At 35.2% G+C, this 20,224-nt stretch overlaps 1 long non-coding RNA gene across 2 annotated transcripts in view; it reads right to left on the bottom strand.

Annotated features, from left to right (window-relative positions):
- Positions 1–3,449: 3,449 nt before the first annotated feature.
- Positions 3,450–20,224, bottom strand: part of LOC136833545 (uncharacterized) — a 112,891-nt gene continuing 96,116 nt past the window's right edge. For both annotated transcript variants that reach the window (XR_010851497.1, XR_010851498.1), the window contains exon 6: positions 3,450–3,545. This is a non-coding gene — a long non-coding RNA (uncharacterized lncRNA). The remainder of the gene's footprint in view (positions 3,546–20,224) is intronic.

Here is a 20,224-nt window from a genome sequence, read left to right as displayed (position 1 = left end):
CATTCAATAAACATTCCAATATAACTAGAATCCACTGTCATGGTGGAATCTGTTTCAATGGCACAGCATTCCGAAACTTACGTATATGAAGTTAAGGCTTCCAGCAGCGACAGGTATGATGACATTAATATGAAAACAGAACAGATCTTTTGTTTAGTTACTGCTCGAAAATCATTCGCCCATCTAAAGCTAACACCATCTGGCGAACATCTTGAGAGATAATTGCAGAACATGAAAGGAACGCTTATATATATATATATATATATATATATATATAACACACACACACTATATATTTATAGATATATATATTTATACATATATATATAATATATATATATATATATTATATATAAGCGATAGTTTATGAGTAACAACTTCACTTATATATATATATATATATATATATATATATATATATATATATATATATATATATATTTATATATACATACTGTACATATATTATATATATATATATATATATATATATATATATATATATATATATATATATATATATATATATATATATATATACAATGTGTGTAGCCTACTAGTCAAATAACCTGCTCAAAAGTGGCAGCAATTCACGACATTCGACATTCTACTTGATTCCATCTCGCCGGTGTATTGCGTAATGCCCCCACTTCCCTTTACTTCATTTCCCGGTTATCATGACACTTTTGTAATGACGTCTTTTGATCAATTCTTCAAGTGGGATGTTGGTAGCTCATCCCGACGATACGCTGCTTGAGTGTTGCTTTGGTAAGATGACTTTCTTAACATGAACTGATCCTGATTGTCTCTCTCGTCATATCTGGCTGTTTGAATTCCAATATATGCGCGCTGTATGTACAAGTCACATGATTATTGACTGGTAATCGTGTATTACCTCTCTCTCTCTCTCTCTCTCTCTCTCTCTCTCTCTCTCAGGTGGTTTTTCTTATTGGAAGCAGAATATCTCCTCATGCCGTCTCTAGGGACCCATAAATGTCAGGGCACCGTAAGTCATCATCAATCAGGTAAGATGAGAATTCCCGTTGTGTTTGTCTCTCTCTCTCTTCTCCCAAACAGCTATTTTATACAGATAATATCCCAAACAAATTGTTTGGTAATGATTTCAGATTGTCTGTTATGATTCATGAAATCCTATACCTTTCTTATAATTTGATGAACTGCTTATGGTCTATTATGAATTTTATATGAATTTTATACTCACGTTTGTGTGATGGAATGAGGGTTGTTATGATTTTAAGTTTTGCTTTTACACGATGCAGTATTGTGAGCGTTGATTTTCAATAATAATAACTCATATCTTTCTCTCTATTCTATATATCCTGTACACTTAAATTTCAAATCGTTACAAAGTTATAAAGAAAATATTTATAAATACAGTCATTCTTGATCTGTCAGTATATCTTTGTCATTACAGTTTTCCCCCTTCCCTGTGGATCAACCTTCCAATCGCTAAGATTCTAAAATTGACGGTAACTCAATTAATGTATTCCTTATAATTAAAAGGAGCAGATATGAAATGTTCCAGAATTTTTGATAACATATGATCCCCTAAACGGGTGTTGGAAAATCTGTTCCCCAGTCGTTTAGTAATTATATATAAATATATATATATATATAATATATATATATATATATATATATATATATATATATATAATTGCAATAATTATTGTAATGATATAAATATGTATATATATATATATACACACACCCTATATATATGCATATACATCATATATATATATATATATATATATATATATATATATATATATATATATATATATATATATATATATATATATATATATGCATGTATGTATGTATAAGCACATAACACAGTATATCTTTTTTCGTCGTGAACTAAATAAATAGATAAATGTATATAAAATATATATATATATATATATATATATATATATATATATATATATATATATATATATATATATATATATATATATATATATATATATATATATATATATATATATATATATGTTCTCCGACCTGATCGTTAAGATTAACATCACTCTTGACCCCTGATTTAAACTGTTCCCGGTCACACCAAACAAGTAATGTTTAGTTAACGAATACTGACCAGATTTCATGATATTTGTCCATAACCGACGAAAAGAGCAAATGTGTAACAAAGATGCTCCTGAGAGGTATTAACCGGTCATCCATCCATGAACCGCACAAATCTATTACTGCATAACTTTGCCAATCAAGAGACTAGCGGTGCAATCGAATGGTTATTTCGTGACATTCATCAGTGTCCACTATTTAAGTATTCAAGAAGGATCGACTTCGTTTCTTACCGTCAGCAATGAGCACCAGGAATTTAATACACGTATTACAAAAAGGCAATAGATAATGATCACACACACACATATATATATATATATATATATATATATATATATATATATATATATATATATATAGATTAAAATCCATTTAAAGGAAAGAGAAACGATGGAGTATACTGCAAGGCCTTTCGACTTCTTGTCCTTTACTTAGCAGGAGTGTACTCCACTGTTTCTCTTTCTTTCGTGGATTTTGTCTTTATTTATATATTCATCACGTTCCATATTTTCGTTTTTCAGTTACACACACGCACATACATATTATATATGATCATGCTTAAACGGTCGCTTAATATCATCCCACACGCTATTCCTCGGTGATAATTGATCATCGGGGATATTTGAGGTAGCGTGGATTTGATAAAAATGTCGATAATTTGTAGCTTCATGATCGTATATAAATCACGGTGTATATAAAAATGTCATATATATATATATATATATATTATTTGTATATATATATATATGTATATATATATTATTTGTGTATATATATATATATGATATTTGCATATGTAAATATACCATATATATCTATCTATATATATATATAACAAATATATATATATATATATATATATATATATATATATATATATATATATATATATATATATATATATATATATATATATATATATATATAAATATATATATATATATATATATATATATATATATATATATATATATATATATATATATAATCATATATCTGTGTCTCTCCTATAAAAGCTATTCTCACCATTATTCCCAAACTCATCCACGAGGCCACGGAAACCCAGAGCCAACATCCTCGGAAAGCAAAATGTTGCAAATATAATGACGACCTTTTGAGTGCAGAACGACCTCGATAATATTTCCCGGCATTGCTCGTAGCGTCACTAACTCGACACGACTAACGATTCTAATACTCGGCTAATGCTCGGTATTCGCTATCTGTCGCGGGACATGTTTTATACATCAAATAACATGAGGCTGAAATCACGTAAGATCATCATTAGACTTGTCATTAGCTCTCAAATGACAAAAGAACATACACAAACATGTACGTACTTACTTCATACTAAAGATTAGTGAGGAGGGCTTCATAAACAGCCTACTTAGTACAGATGGAGACTTGGAGGCTCGTTATGAACTGTTATTTGTCCGAACCTGTCAAAAACAAAGAATTGAGAATATAAAATGGTGAAACGAATGGAATACGTATACTCACAATAACTGATCATCACAGATAAATAATTAAATGAGATATGAAGAGCCACTGATGATGGAAAAAAGGGGGGTTTTTGCATCTCTGACCACCTGAGAAAATAGGCCTAACAGAGTAGATTCCAGAGACGCTTTAATCAATGTGAAAACTTTGGAGCGTGAGCACATGTTAGGAGCCTTTAAACTTATGAGTGTTTACTTTTAAGTGAAAAGTAATTTAATTTTCGTTTTATCATATATTTATCTATGAACCAAATGCTCCGGTTTGTTTTTCCATCGTTCTAAGATCGTGCTTCTCAAAATCAGTTCTTTACTTTAATTGTACGTTCGTTTATGTTCAAGGATAAACGTGTTTATAATATCGGAAGAATTTGTCACATATGGATTATATTTTATATATATATATATATATATATATATATATATATATATATATATATATATATATATAAAACGTATATCTTTCTTTTTGAATCCAATAATTCTCCGTCTACCTGTTCGAGAGAAATATTCAACTGCAACCCATTTGAACCAATGGTAGAATTTTTACTTAAAGGAAATCTTAGACAAGTACTTGCAATTCCTGTCACACACACACACACACACACACACACACACACACACATATATATATATATATATATATATATATATATTTATATATTATATATATATATATATATATATATATAAATCGATGCAACGACGACGGGTGAAACAGCATTCCCACATCTGAAAATGACTGACTCAGAGCTAGACAGAAAAATGAGTCGGAGCGTCGAGCAGCCAAAGAAAACAATTATCCCATTTCATCCCTGCATTATATATATACAGTATATATATATATATATATATATATATATATATATATATATATATATATATATATATATATATATATATATATATGTGTGTGTGTGTGTGTCTGTGTATATTATATATATATATATATATATATATATATATATATATATATATATATATATATATATATATATATATATATATATATATATATATATATATAAATTTATATGTATCTGTACATACACACTGTACATACGTGTTTGTGGAAAATCGTTTAGAAATGGGTATGAAGAGAGAGAGAGAGCAGTCAGACAAAAAAAAGAGCAACCATTTTCCCAACAGACCAAGAGGCAAGTAAGGGCATATTCCTGGCCAATATTTCGAGAAAATTGAAATGGAAAATAGAAAAATGTTTCCCCCCAACTCTCTCTCTCTCTCTCTCTCTCTGAAGTTATGTTAGAAAGAAACAGTTTTCGATTTCGAGAAGGAACTGCAGCAAGAGAGGCATCCAGTGATGTTATTTTCCTTTCAGAAGAGTGTAGCAGTTTCCTGTGCCTCAAAATATCTTGCAGAATAAGTTTTTGGGTTTGTTTGGCAAAGAATCAGAAACAGTTTTAGTGAACTGCGGCGCTGTTGCGAGGCCAGTGGATTTGCATTTCACTCAAAATGACATTTTCAAGCGCCTTCAAATAACCGGGCTTATGAGTAAGTTATTCAGCTAAAAGAATTAGCACTTTTCCTTTTATATACGTGCCCTTAAAATAAATATATCAGTAATCTAACATTTCAATAATTTACCATCACCTCTCTCTTCCTCTCTCTTTCTGTCAGTAGAAACATACACACACGCGCATACACACAAACATATATGTGCATTTATACGTGTTTGTTTGTGTTGGGGCAGTTAAGGTATGTTATGTCAATACCTTCATGTTAAGTGGGCCGACTGGCATTACCTGGTTCTGGGCCCCAAGCTCAAAGTATGAGCACCTGTTGCCTTGCAGGTCGGCACCTCTTTAGGGTACAGGCTAAAACCACAATCGGAAATTATGGCCTTGCTCAGCTGAGACACAAGTAATTAGTGGCTGCTATAATAAGGTGTGCTTAGCCAGTGAATTACCCAAGGATTCTGCCACGACAAATGAACACCATACTCTTTGGATGCTTGAATTTCAAGTCAATGGCACCTGTGGGCTTGTTCCATATGAGTACGGCTCATTAGATGAATATATAATAATAATAATAATAATAATAATAATAATAATAATAATATTAATAATAATAATAATAATAATAATAATAATAATAATAATAATTTACAGAGGGTCATACTCCAAAGGATATGGGGGGTGGTGGCTCAGGGGGGCGGGGGGCGGTGGCTCAGAATATCCTGGATTACGAATACCAGAGTACTAATGATACACTGAAATTAGGAAACTGGGACGAAAGTACCCTGAACCAAACTAGGAGGATGCAAAGCCCAGGAGATAAACTCAAGAGCTGGTGAATGCACATCCCAGCTGTTTGTGAATCTCTGTGCAAAGAAATGATTCAAGAGATTGGAAGGGTAATGTTTATACTTATTCACGAAAAAAGTTAAGTATACCTTAGTTTAACCAAACCACTGAGCTGATTAACAGGTCTCCTAGGGCTGGCCCGAAGGATTAGATTTATTTTACGTGGCTAAGAACCAATTGGTAACCTAGTAACGGGACCTACAGCTTATTGTGGAATCAAATTAAAGCGAGAAATGAATTTCCATCACCAGAAATAAATTCCTCCAATTCTTCATTGGCCGAACGGAGAATCGAACGCGGGGCCAGCAGAGTGCTTGTTGAGAACGGTACCCACCTCTTATTCACGAAGAGCGCATGAATTTATAAGGAAGTAAACAAGATCTTGACAATAAATGCAAAAAACGGCACTAACTGGCTGGAGAGCTGCGAACACTGGATTACTGCATGACTATCCACGGCACAGATCGCTGTGCCGCTGTCACGTGAGCGAATTCAAAACAACGCAATATTAGCATGAAGTGCACATCGCACCAATGAATGAACTCCGGGAAATACTAGGTGAATTTTATATATAACTGCAGAATTTTACAAATGAAACGGCAGAATGAAATACGAGGACTGTTGTTGGTGATACGAATACAAACATTGGCAGCAATAATGCTGTACAGAGGATATAATGGGCAAGGAACCCTGGAAAAGACTGCAAACAAAAATGAGGAGCAAATTTTAGTTTTCATATTGCAAACAGAGCAAATTTTAGTTTTCATATTGCAAACAGAGCAAATTTTAGTTTTCATATTGCAAACAATCTTGTATTTGGAGGTACTCTTCTCATTGTAAAGACACCCATAAATACAATTGGAGACCCCCAGATGGTAATCATTTAAACCAAACTGATCACGTAGCCATTAAATGAGAGGGAAAAAGAATGGTGAAGAACGTTAGAAGCTACAGAGGCGCAGATGCCGTCAGCGATCACCAACTTGTTATCACCTCACCTGAGCTGAAATTAAAAACAATCAACAAACACGTGACAAAGCACCAAGGTTTAAAAGAATAAAGCAGGACACTGGGAGGATTTTGCACATGAATGTCGAGAATAGAATAGAACATGGAATTTAGCCCAAAGGCCAAGCGCTGGGACCTATGGGGTCACTGAATGCTGAAACGGAAACTGACAGTAAAAAGTTTGAAAGGTGTAACAGGAGGAAAACCTCGCAGTTGCCCTATGAATCAACTGTAAGGAGAGGATGGAAAGTGAAATGGAAGAAAGAGAATATGATCGGAGGTACAATAAAATGAATGAAAGGGGTTGCAACTAGGTACCGAAGGGACGCTGCAAAGAACCTTACGTAACGTCTACAGTGCGCAGGATGAGGTGCACTGACGGCACTACCCAACTAAGAGGGCAACCGAATGTCGAAAAATTGAGGCCGTTTAACAAACCATACCTGAGAAGGCTCAGTTAATCAATGAAGACTGGACTGACATTAGGACTGTTTATCGATCTGCTGGAAAAAAAAATGTACTGGGATATGAGGTGACAAGACGGAAACCTGGCATAACGAATGAGACCTGGGAAACAATATAGACAAAATAAAAGCGAAACGTACTTTTGGAAAAATACTAGTGAGGCGATGAAAAACGCACTGAATAAAGAACGGGTGGTGAAGTTAAAGTTGGCACAAGGGATATGGGAAAATAACTGGAAGGACACAGGGATGCTGCCGACACTTCCATGTATTTAGAGAATGGCACTGGCAGTAAATTAAGTCGCCGAATTGCTAATAACATATCTATGGTGAAAAACAAGAGGAAAATACCTGTCAAAAAGAGGGATGTGTCAATACAAACGTCGGGTGATGAAAAAGAAAGACAGCACTGCGTGGAACATTTGTGTGAAGTCATACATGAGAGACATGAGGAAGATAATTTAACTGATAATACCAGAATCGAAGGAGACCTGAATGTATTATTAAACGAATTTAGGGTTTTTGAAATGGAATCAGTGTTCAAGAAACTCAAAGAGAAGGGAAGCACTAGGCCACGACGGAATTCCTGCATATATCATTTTAACTGGAAACGTAATGCCTCCTCTATACTAAGAATGTTTGGCAGGGTGTGGAACGAGGATCAGCCGCGGCCCATCAAACTTTCGGCTACGGCCCGGTGGTGGCCTATGTTGTTGGCAGCTATAGCGCTGCCAGACGCACGATCATGGCTAACTTTAACCTTAAATAAAATAAAAACTACTGAAACTAGAGGGCTGCAATCTGGTATTTTTGATGATTGGAGAGTGGATGATCAACATACCAATTTGCAGCCCTCTAGTCTAAGTAGTTTTTAAGATCCGCGGGCGGACAGAAAAAATGCGGACGGACAGACAAATAGCCATCTCAATAGTTTTCTTTTACAGAAAACTAAAAATTGGAAGTCTAAACATAGGTACCAAAGAAAGGCGACCTGACTGAAAATGGTAACCATAGAGATAATACACTCACATCAATTGTGTTGAAAATATTACTATTCAATTATGCTCCAACTCAATAGGAAGGAGGAAAATTGATACAGTGCCTGGAGACAAACAAGCTAATTCTAGAAAAGACAGCAGTTCCACAGATCAAAATAATTTATTATTTAGGTAAGCCATATTGTATAGCCCTGTATGGAATTCAAATATTGCGCACTGTTGGATGTTGTAGGTCACGAGAAGACATTTGAGTGTCCTTAGACCAATGTCATGGGAGGTCTTAGGTACTATGGTATTGACGTGCTACTACAAGGGGCGTTGGGTTACCTCTGCTGTTTGCCCATTTCATGGATTTAGTAATGAAAGTAATTGGAAATGAAAAAAAAATTGGCCTGGAGCACCACAAGAAACTTGACAGACTTAAGAGAACAAAACACCACAAGATTTACAATGTATCTTTAAATAGAATGAATCATACATCTACAGAGATAGAACTCAGAAGACAGAAATAATGAGGGCAGAGTATACGAATATAAAAGAATTACTAAAATAAAAAGAAATCGTATACATTATTTATTCTTACTACTTTATAAATGAAATTGAATTATGGCTCTTGGATTCATATCCAATTACACAGAGAAGTTTATTTTAGGTTTATATACAGCATATACAATGAGAAGGAATAACGTGCATTTGAAGTAGTTCTATCTAAATTAGATATCTATCATTTCTCATTTACTGAGAAACCCATTAAGATCTATCATTATGATTACTGGAGGAGTTGACTTACTTCTGAATAACAGCGATGGGTGGTTGTATCTGAATACGCTGTGTTTTAAAAGTTTATTTTTTGTTACAAATTTTATAAAAAAAAAAACCTTGAGTTTCAAGAGAGATGAAATTTTGCTTTGCTGGAAGGAGAAACTGGAGGATCCAGCTTTGATGGGATGATATTTACATTGTAAATTAGGAGAAATGTAATGAAGGTTCTTGATGTAAGAGGAAAAGTGGATCACAATAACTCACTCGCGCGTACAAACGCAAGCAAACACACTACGCATGCACATCCACATGCATGTCCAAACACATTTTCATATCATGCTGAAAGTTACATGGAATTATTTCAAAAAGTTTCATAAAGACTTCATAAAAAGATTAAATTCTTTGTTTGCAATGCAATTATACGTTATCTAATCCTTTAATTAAACTTACTTTTTTAGTTCCGTCTTTATCCAGAAACTATTTTCAGTTTCATAAAAAATGTCCAACGCCAATTCCATTTCATGGCCAATATTTTCCTATTCAACATTTCTGGGACATTTGCTTACATGGGCGAGTCCCATACAAGTCCCAGTGCTTGAGATTCTTAAAGTATATATATGCATATGATTTAAGATGTACTGTATATTCCTCAAGTATATTCTTCATTGATTTAACTGCACCTTCTCAGGTATGGTTTGTAAACTGGGCTCACTTCTTCGTCATTAAGTTGCAAAATCTTTTCATTGTTCAATTTTGAGAAGCTTTTTTGTTTTAACAGCTTGTTCCATATGAAAAAAGGTTCATCTTCTGAATAGTATAATAATAATAATAATTGGTGCTTTGTCAGAGGGTCTAATCCTACTCATTCCAGACACGAGACGAGAGGAGCGAACCAGAAATCATAGTCATTATTTCAGCGTCATAACTTGCGTAACGTCTCTTATAATTTTGTGGCGACATCGCCATTTCCGTGGCTCGTGGGGAATTAATTCGTGTCCTGATTCCAGAACCACTACAACACAGGATTAGAATCCATAATGATTCCATAACTACAGTGCTTGGGATTCATAAAGTATAAATATGTATGTGCATTCAACAAGCGAAACGGTACTACGTATGTTTCATTTCTAAATTTAATTCTGTCTTGTTGTTGTACGCTGTTCATTTTGAAATAACTTCTGAATTTCATTCCATTTGCGTTAAAGCACTTTATTCCGCTATAAAAATTTTCATTCTATAACTATTCCGATCCGAGGATTCTCATTTTTACGCGTATGTCAATTTTTAGCTAAATAAATTCATCGTATTCAAGAGGATCACTAAGAGAAAGAATTTTTTTTTGTTACACATCTATCAAAAAAATTTTTTATGCTCTCGACTCACGCCTCAGAGCGCAAAATTTATTCACGTATCTTTTAACTTTCATCAGTTTTCGTGGTCAAAAAAATTCGATTCGGAAATCTTTATGTCAAAACTTTCATTTCGATAATCCTAAATAACTGACAATAAACTCGCCCATGTCTGAAGTACCTATAGTTTAAAGTTTTTAATTAAAGGTGTGATGCATTTCTATTAACAATTACTTGGGTATTTAGATTTAGATTTACTTCTCACTATATGTGTATACATATGTGTGTGTGTATTTATATAACATATACAGAGAGAGAGAGAGAGAGAGAGAGAGAGAGAGAGAGAGAGAGAGAGAGAGAGAGAGAGAGAGAGAGAGAGAGAGAGAGAGAGAGGTTATTTACAGCTTTTCCATAGTGTTCCATTTCCTATGAAAGTGGGGGACGTCCGTTTTGCAATGTATAAATTATAGGTGTTGAAAAGATGTGATATACTTTGCCAATGTAAAGTACATTAGCGTTGTATATTCAAGAGATTGCATAGTAAAATATGAAATGCATGGTGGCAAATATCCCATCAGAGAACAAAGTAAAGGAATTGAAATTTGAAATCTAATCTCATGAATGGCGTTCCAGGAAGGACATCGGAAAATTCAATGGTATTGTTAATTCTATGGCCGAAGGGTTTTGCAGGACTTATGACCTTTGAGTCTGCAAAGTCTCCGGAAATTTCTCTCTTCGGGATATGACCTTGTTTCTTGTCAGTCCAGGAAAAATGGGTCGTTAACTTTGTTTGTCCTCTCTCTCTCTCTCTCTCTCTCTCTCTCTCTCTCTCAGACTTTTTGTGTTGCTCCATATTTCTATCATAATATGAAAGCGCGTCGCGTTGTCGCCCGTTATAGATTTTTTTTTTTTGTCTTATAGTATCATAATGAAGTTATAGCTGCTTTCATGAAATCATCTTGTGGGTTGTTAATAAAAGTAATGATAGGACAGTTTTATTTAATTATACTGTACATGGGAGATTACCAACAATCAGTCATTGTTGGTAATCTCCCAACAATGACTGACTCCACAGGCGTTGTTGGAAGATTACCAAAATTCTCTCTCTCTCTCTCTCTCTCTCTCACACACACACACATACACACACACACATACATTTGTCATCGTTTATAAAAACAAATATTTTCTGTTGCCCCATATTTCTATCATAAAATCAAATCGCGTCGTATTGTCGGCCGTTAGAGAATTTCTTCATTTTTCTTGTAGAATGAGAATGGAGGTATAGTTGCTTTCATGAAATCATCCTGCGGATGTTATTACAACTATCTATAGCACAGTCATGTTCAATTACAATGTATATAGGGAAATGCATGTGGAATCCGTTATGGTTGAGAGATTGCTCTCTCTCTCTCTCTCTTCCTTTATCATAAAATCCCAGATAAACGATTGTTTGACCTAAAAAACAAGCCATGCATTTCTATTACCCTGTTTTCTTGAATCATCTAGACATAACTAAATTTTCAATGCCTAAGATGAAATAACTTTTGTTTTAATAGTATAACGGAGAGTAATCATTCTGCCTCTCTGTTATATCACTCCAAGTGATTTGTTACGCTGGGTGAGACTTTGATAAGTAACTTGTCCGGAAAAATAAAAAAACCCTGTCGTGTTAAGTACACACCATCTTTAGAAGTTTTTGTCATGTTTTTACTTTCGTTTATAATTATACTTTTAGCTGATCTACTATCTAAATGCATAAGTTTTTTATTTTCCCTTCGTCTTCTCATTCCTTACTTATGAGCACTGGATTTTGTGAAAGCTTGCTCATCCTAAATAACTAATACATTCATTCATTCACAAAAATAATAATCATAATCTATTCTCCTGATGTTTTTCAAATTAAGGATCTGTTTCTTGCACTGTTGTCTACAAACAGAAAATACTTCAAAATATAAAAATGCATCCGGTGTCTCTCCTCTTTTCGCTATGTCTTATAATTACCTCGACCGAAACAAAGGATGTCACATACATTTCCTTGAAAGTACCAATACTACTTCTATCCTAGATTACGAAAAACAGGGAAGTGGGTGAGGAGATGTTAATGATTTGTTAGCATTATTGTCATTGTTATTGATAATAATAATGATAATAATAATAATTATTATTATTATTATTAATAATAATAATAGTACTGTGCAAAGGAAATATATATACACATATATATATCACGTCGGCATTTCAGAGGAACCGAATAGAATTCCCTATTTCTCTGGGAGTCAATAACGAGTTTCCTTATCCAGAAGGCCTCGGTCGCATTATCGAAATTAGCCCCAGGGACACAAAAATTAAAACCACCCGAACCTACGAGCCACTTCGCCCTATATTAAGCAGGTGAGCTTCGCGAGCACCTGTACCTTATAGTGCTCGCAATTATTCATCTTGTATAAATGTAAATGAGACATTAAGCCACCGAAAGTCACAGAGAGAGAGAGAGAGAGAGAGAGAGAGAGAGAGAGAGAGAGAGAGAGAGAGAGAGAGACGCCTTGCTGATATGACAGAAATACGGGGCAACATGGGAAAAAAATATTTGATAATATAAAGATGACAAATGTCTGAGAGAGAGAGAGAGAGAGAGAGAGAGAGAGAGAGAGAGACGCGTCTTGCTGATATGATAGAAATGTGGGGCAACATGGGAAAAAATATCTGATAATATAAAAGATGACAAATCTTGAGAGAGAGAGAGAGAGAGAGAGAGAGAGAGAGAGAGAGAGAGAGAGAGAGACTCATTCAGGGCGACGCTCTTTGCTATTATGATATGTGGGGCAACAGAGAGTGACGTATTTGTTATTATAAACCACTGGAACCGCAACCTCATGCTTCTATTTGGCCCAAACCTGATGGACACGTGGAAATATGATACGCAAAATGAGAGAAAAATATGGTCATAGTCTCGAAAGAAGCGACAGAGTCTTCTCTTAAAAAGGGTACAAGGGAGCAGTCAGATGAGAGAAATTAGGGGGGGGATGTTAACTGTAAGTCAGGTTAAGTGACAGTGAGGCCATATTGTAATTCCAAACTCTCTAAGTTAAGTTAAGTATACCTTAGTTTAACCAGACCACTGAGCTGATTAACAGGTCTCCTAGGGCTGGCCCGAAGGATTAGATTTATTTTACGTGGCTAAGAACCAATTGGTTACCTAGCAACGGGACCTACAGCTTATTGTGGAATCCGAACTACATTATAGCAAGAAATGAATTTCCATCACCAGAAATAAACTCCTCTTATTCTTTATTGGCCGGTCGGAGATTCAAACTCGCGGCCAGCAGAGTGCTAGCTGAGAACGGAACCGACCCTCCCAACGAGGAACTTCAAACTCTCTAGAAGAGAAATAATATTCCAACAGGACCAGCTATGTAAGGCATTGCTAACTGAGATGGCGAAAAGAACACACGGCCTATAGACACAACACTTATTTTAAAGCAAACCAATACCTTGAACTATCACTCAAAACAAAGTATAAGCTCCCCGAATGTTGGTAAAGATAAGAGTTTGATTTTCACTGTTATCGGAATTGGAATACAAAATTAAGACCATAGGCCAAGCGCTGGGACCTTAGAGGTCATTCAGCGATGAGAATAACGTTGAAACAATTGTTAGGAGATAGTGGAGAGTATGATGGAAGAAAGAGATTATGAATGGATAGACAGTAAAAGGAATGAAAGGGGTTCAAGCTAGGGGCCGAGGGGACGCTGCAAAGAACCTTAGATAATGCATACAGTGCACCACGTTGGTGCACTAACTGCACTACTCCCTACGGGGTTGATTGTCATAAAAAATAATGAAAAAATAATTGGGAGAGTAGATCGTGAAATTGAATGATACAATCTTGAAGGCAGCGTGTTTGACTAATCTACTGGATCACTATTTAGATGAGCTCATAGCTTATAGACTAAGTTAAGTATACCTTAGCTTAACCAGACCACTGAGCTAATTAACAGCTCTCCTAGGACTGGCCCGAAGGATTAGATTTATTTTACGTGGCTTAGAATCAATTGGTTACCTAGCAACGGGACTTACAGCTTATTGTGAATCCGAACACATTATAACAGAGAAATGAATTTCTATCACCAGAAATAAATTTCTTTCTAATTCTTCATTGGCCGGTCGGAGAATCGAACGCGGGGCCAGCAGAGTGCTAGCCGAGAACGATACCAACCCCGTCCAATGAGGAGCTTTACAGACTAAGAACGATCAATTTAAGATAAGCTACGACTGAAGGAGCCTGGCTCAAGAATGAATAAAGTAAAGTAAAAATAACCACAGACATACACCATTCTTATTTTTTTCTTTCCTGTCATCCCGTTCATTGACTCAGTTCTTCATTGACTTTGCTATCCCGTGATCTGGCTAATTATTTGCCCCACCAACTTCAAACAAGCGTCCCTTTCAGAATGCGACTTCTGAAGGCTTCCTTCATCATCGTCCCCTGGTGGCGGACACAAAATGTACCAAGTTGAAAACTCAAATGAAATCACCTGGTAAAATCACCTGTCCCCAGCCGTGCCAGCCAGCTATGCAAAGATTAAGACTTCCAGGACATCGTCTTTCAGTCACCGTCTTTTCCAATTTGCATATTTTAAGAGTCCAAAGGAGGAAAATAAAGGGAATATTTTCTTAATTAGAAGAAGTCTATCTTCCTGAATACCAAATGAATTAAACGAGTTTTCTTTTTCTGGAGATTTGGCCAACTGAACAATGTTTACCTAGAGCCGATGATCAGCGTTACGCAGCTGAAATAGTTAATAAGAGAAATAATAGAAGTGATGGTTATTGAATAAAAATTTATCGTTTTCCTTTTTTAACAACCCTTATTAAATAAAGTCTGTACACACAAACTGAGACTATATTTTATATATATATATATATATATATATATAAGCATATAAACTGAGACTATATTATTTTATATATATATATATATATATATATATATATATATATATTTAAATATATATTTATATGTATAACGTATATACATACATACATATATATAGTGTGTTTGTGTGCACATACATACATAAAAATATTTCTGCCAAAAAAAAAAAAAAAAAAAGATGGAATGTCCAAAACACAAATGATTCACTCTTCTCGCTGCAACGTTCATCACATCACCAAAGCCATTTCGCGGGAACCTATCAGCCGTGACTCGGTTGTTAGCTTAAGGAGGCCCAGAGAGAAGCCGCGACGTTTTCGAGAGGAACGTTTCTCGATTTGCTTCGCTCTCGTCGTGATTTTGCATATTCATCACCTGATTCAACTTCCGCGTCCAGACTCTCAAGCAGCCAACGGGAGGCATTTCTTTAGGTGTCACGTTTCAGCGCAAAGTTCTTTGCAAGTAGTCAAATAAGTGTGCTACGAAGAGGGAATTAGAAAGCAAAAGTCACCGGGGGTAGTTTAAACTGTTTTGCCACTGGCTTATTTCGAGTATATTAGTTGTGTTAGTATTACTGACAATAACAGTGGTAATCGATGCAAAGCGTGCTACGAACAGCAAACAAAAAAGATCAATTAGGAATTATATTTTTCCAATTATTATTATTATGATGATGATGATGATGATGATGATGATGATGATTATTATGATTATTATTATTATTATTATTATTATTATTATTATTATTATTACCAAAAGCAACCATTTATATGAAACACACAAAAGATACCATTAAATTGCAAAAACAAACTTCCACAAAATAATATATCTCAAAACGAAAAAAGGTGATAAAATAAAACACCGAGGGATATAGCGCTATTCATTCGCGTCAAAGCCATCGACAAAAGGCTAAAACGAAAAAAATTGTACCCATAATGCCGTCAGGCAATATTTCAACTAAATTCAAAAAGGAGGTTGTAGCTGTGACGCATTTCCCTGCTAATCAAATCACTTGCATAAAGCTATTAATAGCAAATGCTTATGATTCGAGATATTCACCTCACGCTTTTTAGTTTGCTGTAACAGAAAACTATCGAGATGGCTATTTGTCTGTCCGTCCGCACTTTTTCTGTCCGCCCTCAGATCTTGAAAACTACTGAGGCTAGAGGGCTGCAAATTGGAATGTTATTCATCCACCCTCCAATCATCAAACATACCAAATTGCAGCCCTCTGGCCTCAAAAGTTTTTATTTTATTTACGGTTAAAGTTAGCCATGATCGTGCGTCTGGCAACGCTATACGGCAGGCCACCACCGGGCCGTGGGTGGAAATTTCATGGGCCGCGGCTCATACAGCATTATACGATTGGGCCGATGAAGCTTCGGCGCATCTTTTACTTGTTCATGTTTGATTTGGTTAATAGAGTCCTATATAGGATGCATGCCTCACTGACAAAGAGTCCTAGGTTTGATTCCCTAGGAAGCCCGAACAATTCATCACGTTATGTACTTGAAACTTAGTCGACTATGGTAGGTCGCAAACACAGCAGATATGCTTACATAGCATATGATGCATCACGTTTCCAACTCGTTTCTTGATCCATTGACTGAATTGGAAGAACGTATAAGATTCAGGAAGTATTGCCAAATTAAAAAAAGTTGATAAAAAAAAAGCCATCGAATTCAAGGAAATCTGCATAAAAGGAAAAATTTGCCCCAAAAGCATTTAGTAATTTATATTAAATTAATTGTCAACTCAAAACACTGCTGTGCCGTTATTGGTGGGTTCTCGTGATACTGAAAAGAGTACGGTTAATTTCAATGGCAGAAACTAATCTTCTCTTGCTTTCCGCTTCGTCCAACTCTTCGTTTTATCTTCTCCCTGCTTTGTTAGTTTTGATTTTCATGACAAAGTTTAAGTTAGTCAGCAATATCACGCTACAGCTGTCAATTACGAGTGATTATGGTGCTTAACAAAGGCAATACTAATCAAGTATTCAGGAACCATTCGTCGACATGAAATGTCATCAAGCTTTTATTCAGTTTTTTTTTGTTTGTTAATATTACGTTTTTAAGATTCTGCTCTCTTGATTAATAATTGTATTTTCAACAGAATTGATCTAGCGATATAACTATAATTAAAGATATGTTTACATATCAGGAAAGGGTAAAGAAGTATATATTCGATTAGTCGAGAGTTTCTTGTATATGGATTTCGATTTATTTACGCTAAATATTTGTTCCTCCATATTACTTAAGTAGAAAGAAATATAAAGAGCTATAAAATGCATCGATAATGTCCTCGAAAAGAGATTTAATATATTCATTGCTTTCGTTTGTATGTTCCATTAAAAAATCCGCAAAGCTTTTTTCGGCTGGTCGAAGCTCAGTAACAAACATCAGGGTATACTTAAGGGCAAGGGTCCGTGCTGGCATAACTCACTTCAATCTAAAACAGTGGTTATTAACCTGGGGTATCTGTAAAGCTCCTCGTTGGATGAGTCGGTAGGGTTGCCGGCTAGCACTCTGCTAGGCCCGAGTTCGAGTCTCCGGCCAGCCAAGGAAGAACTAGAGGAATTTATTTCTGGTGATAGAAATTCATTTCTCGGTATAATGTGGTTCGGATTCCACAATAGACTGTAGGTCCCGTTGCTAGGTAACCAATTGGTTCTTAGCCACGCAAAATAAGTCTAATCCTTCGGGCAGCCCTAGGAAAGCTGTTAATCAGCTCAGTGGTCTGGTTAAACTAAGATATGCTTAACTTTTGTACCTCCAAGGGTACGAAACCTTAAAGCTGGAGGTACGAGACATGATAGCCAATGCAATGGTACTGCATATTACTGTATATTTATCATATGTTTGTTTTTATGTTTAAAACAAGAAAATTTTCTGAGATATCAAAGGATAGGATACAGTAAAAGGTTAAGAACCACTGATCTAAACCAACCGACCAACCTTCCATTAAGTGACATGATAAAGAAATGTTTTCTTTTACAGAATGTTTTGGTCTGGAATAAAAAAAAAATGATATCCGCAAATGCCCTTTAACTTACTCTGTATACGATGAGTAAGTTTTCCTGCGCAAATATTTTTCCTTTGGTTCCTTTTGACTGTAGGCTGCCAGAAATGCTAATTTGGCTTTGCAAGCGTAATTACTTAAATGCTTCGTGCTGACGTTCATTCAGCTGCCAACGAATACAACCTTCTTTTCGGGCTGAAAATTAATTACCCGAATGTCGGGTTGAAAAAGGTGACACCTGAAAAGTTATGTGACCAGCAATCTATTTTTATGAATGAATATACACACAACTTACTGACTTTCAGTATTCAGGTCGATGACCATTCGCAACTCAAATGTTTATCCTTTTTTCTCTTTCCTGTTTCAGTAAATATTCTTGTCATATTTTCTCCTTCAATGAAGCTGTAAATGAAGTCTAGGTGAACATTTAAAGCACTTGCTTTCTGGCTTATTAAGTCAATAAAACTTTCTATTTTTATGAATGAATATATCAGGCACCTACTGTAACTTTCATAACACAGTTGAAAAAATGAAGTGGTACTGATAAGAAAAATTTATTTTGCTCACAAAAATCGTCCAATCCCGATTAATTACGTTCCATACTCTCGTTTCTACCTATTCATTCAAATGAAGTAATGATAGAGGAATGTGACTTTTAAGAGCTTTCGGGTCTGAAAACAGCCAATAATTAGTTGACATATAAGTGCCCTCTAACCTATTCAGTACGGAAGGGTCGGTGCATTTTTCGGTACAAATGATTTTCCAATGGTGCTTTTTGACTGTGGGTTACCAGAAAGGGTAATTTGTTTTTGCAAGCGCAATTAGTTAAAAGCTTGCTCCGCGTTCTGGTATTTTAGTATTACCGTCCATTCAGGTGTGACACACTGAAACTCTGTATGTTCAGGAGTTTCAGCAAACAACCTTTATCGAAGCTGAAAATACGTTCTAAATATTTACCGTGAAAGTCTTATACTACACGCCGTCTGTACCTTAAGATGTTTTGCTATATGCGACAGATATGCGTAAGTAAGCTCAACAAAACACGAGTCAGAATAAGGTACATTTGCTGTCACCTCTTTCATCAAGTAATCAACGTGGTCTTATGGTATGCCTCGTAAAAATAATAACTTGAAGACAATTCTATACTAGCAATCCAGTGTCAATAAAGTCTTCGATATTCATTAGATTTACTGTACAATAAAAAAGGTGGTTTTGATAATAAAATAGTTTATGTTATTCGTAGAGTTATTTGTTAAATAATTCCACATATCTCATGTTACGTGAATACTTATTTCTTCAAATCTATTTGGATCTTTCGTATTTGTTTCAAGCTCCATTTTCCGAACAATTCAGCCGATCACATTCATTTTGCGCCAACGTCGAAGGCCACCTAAACCCCATTTACTTTATTAATGGCTGCATTAAAGCAGTACGTTAATGTATCGCGGAATATAAATGAACATCAGAGAAACCAATGAATTCCTGATGCCCTCTTTTCAGTCTTGTTTTCTCCTCTCGGATTATTCACATGTCCAGGATTCAAACTTCCTCCTGGAAATCGAGTCGGAGAGAAAATATACCACGGATGAAATGGCGATGCAAATCATTTTGTCCTCTTCGATTATTCATATCCGGTGTACAAGATTCGCACTTCCTCCTGGAATTCGAATGAGAGAGAAAATATACCACAGATGAAATGGCGAAGCAAATCATTTTGTCCTCTTCGATTATTCATATCCGGTGTACAAGATTCGCACTTCCTCCTG

The sequence above is a fragment of the Macrobrachium rosenbergii genome, chromosome 51, assembly GCF_040412425.1.
Source record: "Macrobrachium rosenbergii isolate ZJJX-2024 chromosome 51, ASM4041242v1, whole genome shotgun sequence".
NCBI lineage: Eukaryota > Metazoa > Arthropoda > Malacostraca > Decapoda > Palaemonidae > Macrobrachium > Macrobrachium rosenbergii.
Note: the sequence above shows the minus strand (reverse complement) of the source record. Positions and strands in the feature narration are given on the sequence as shown.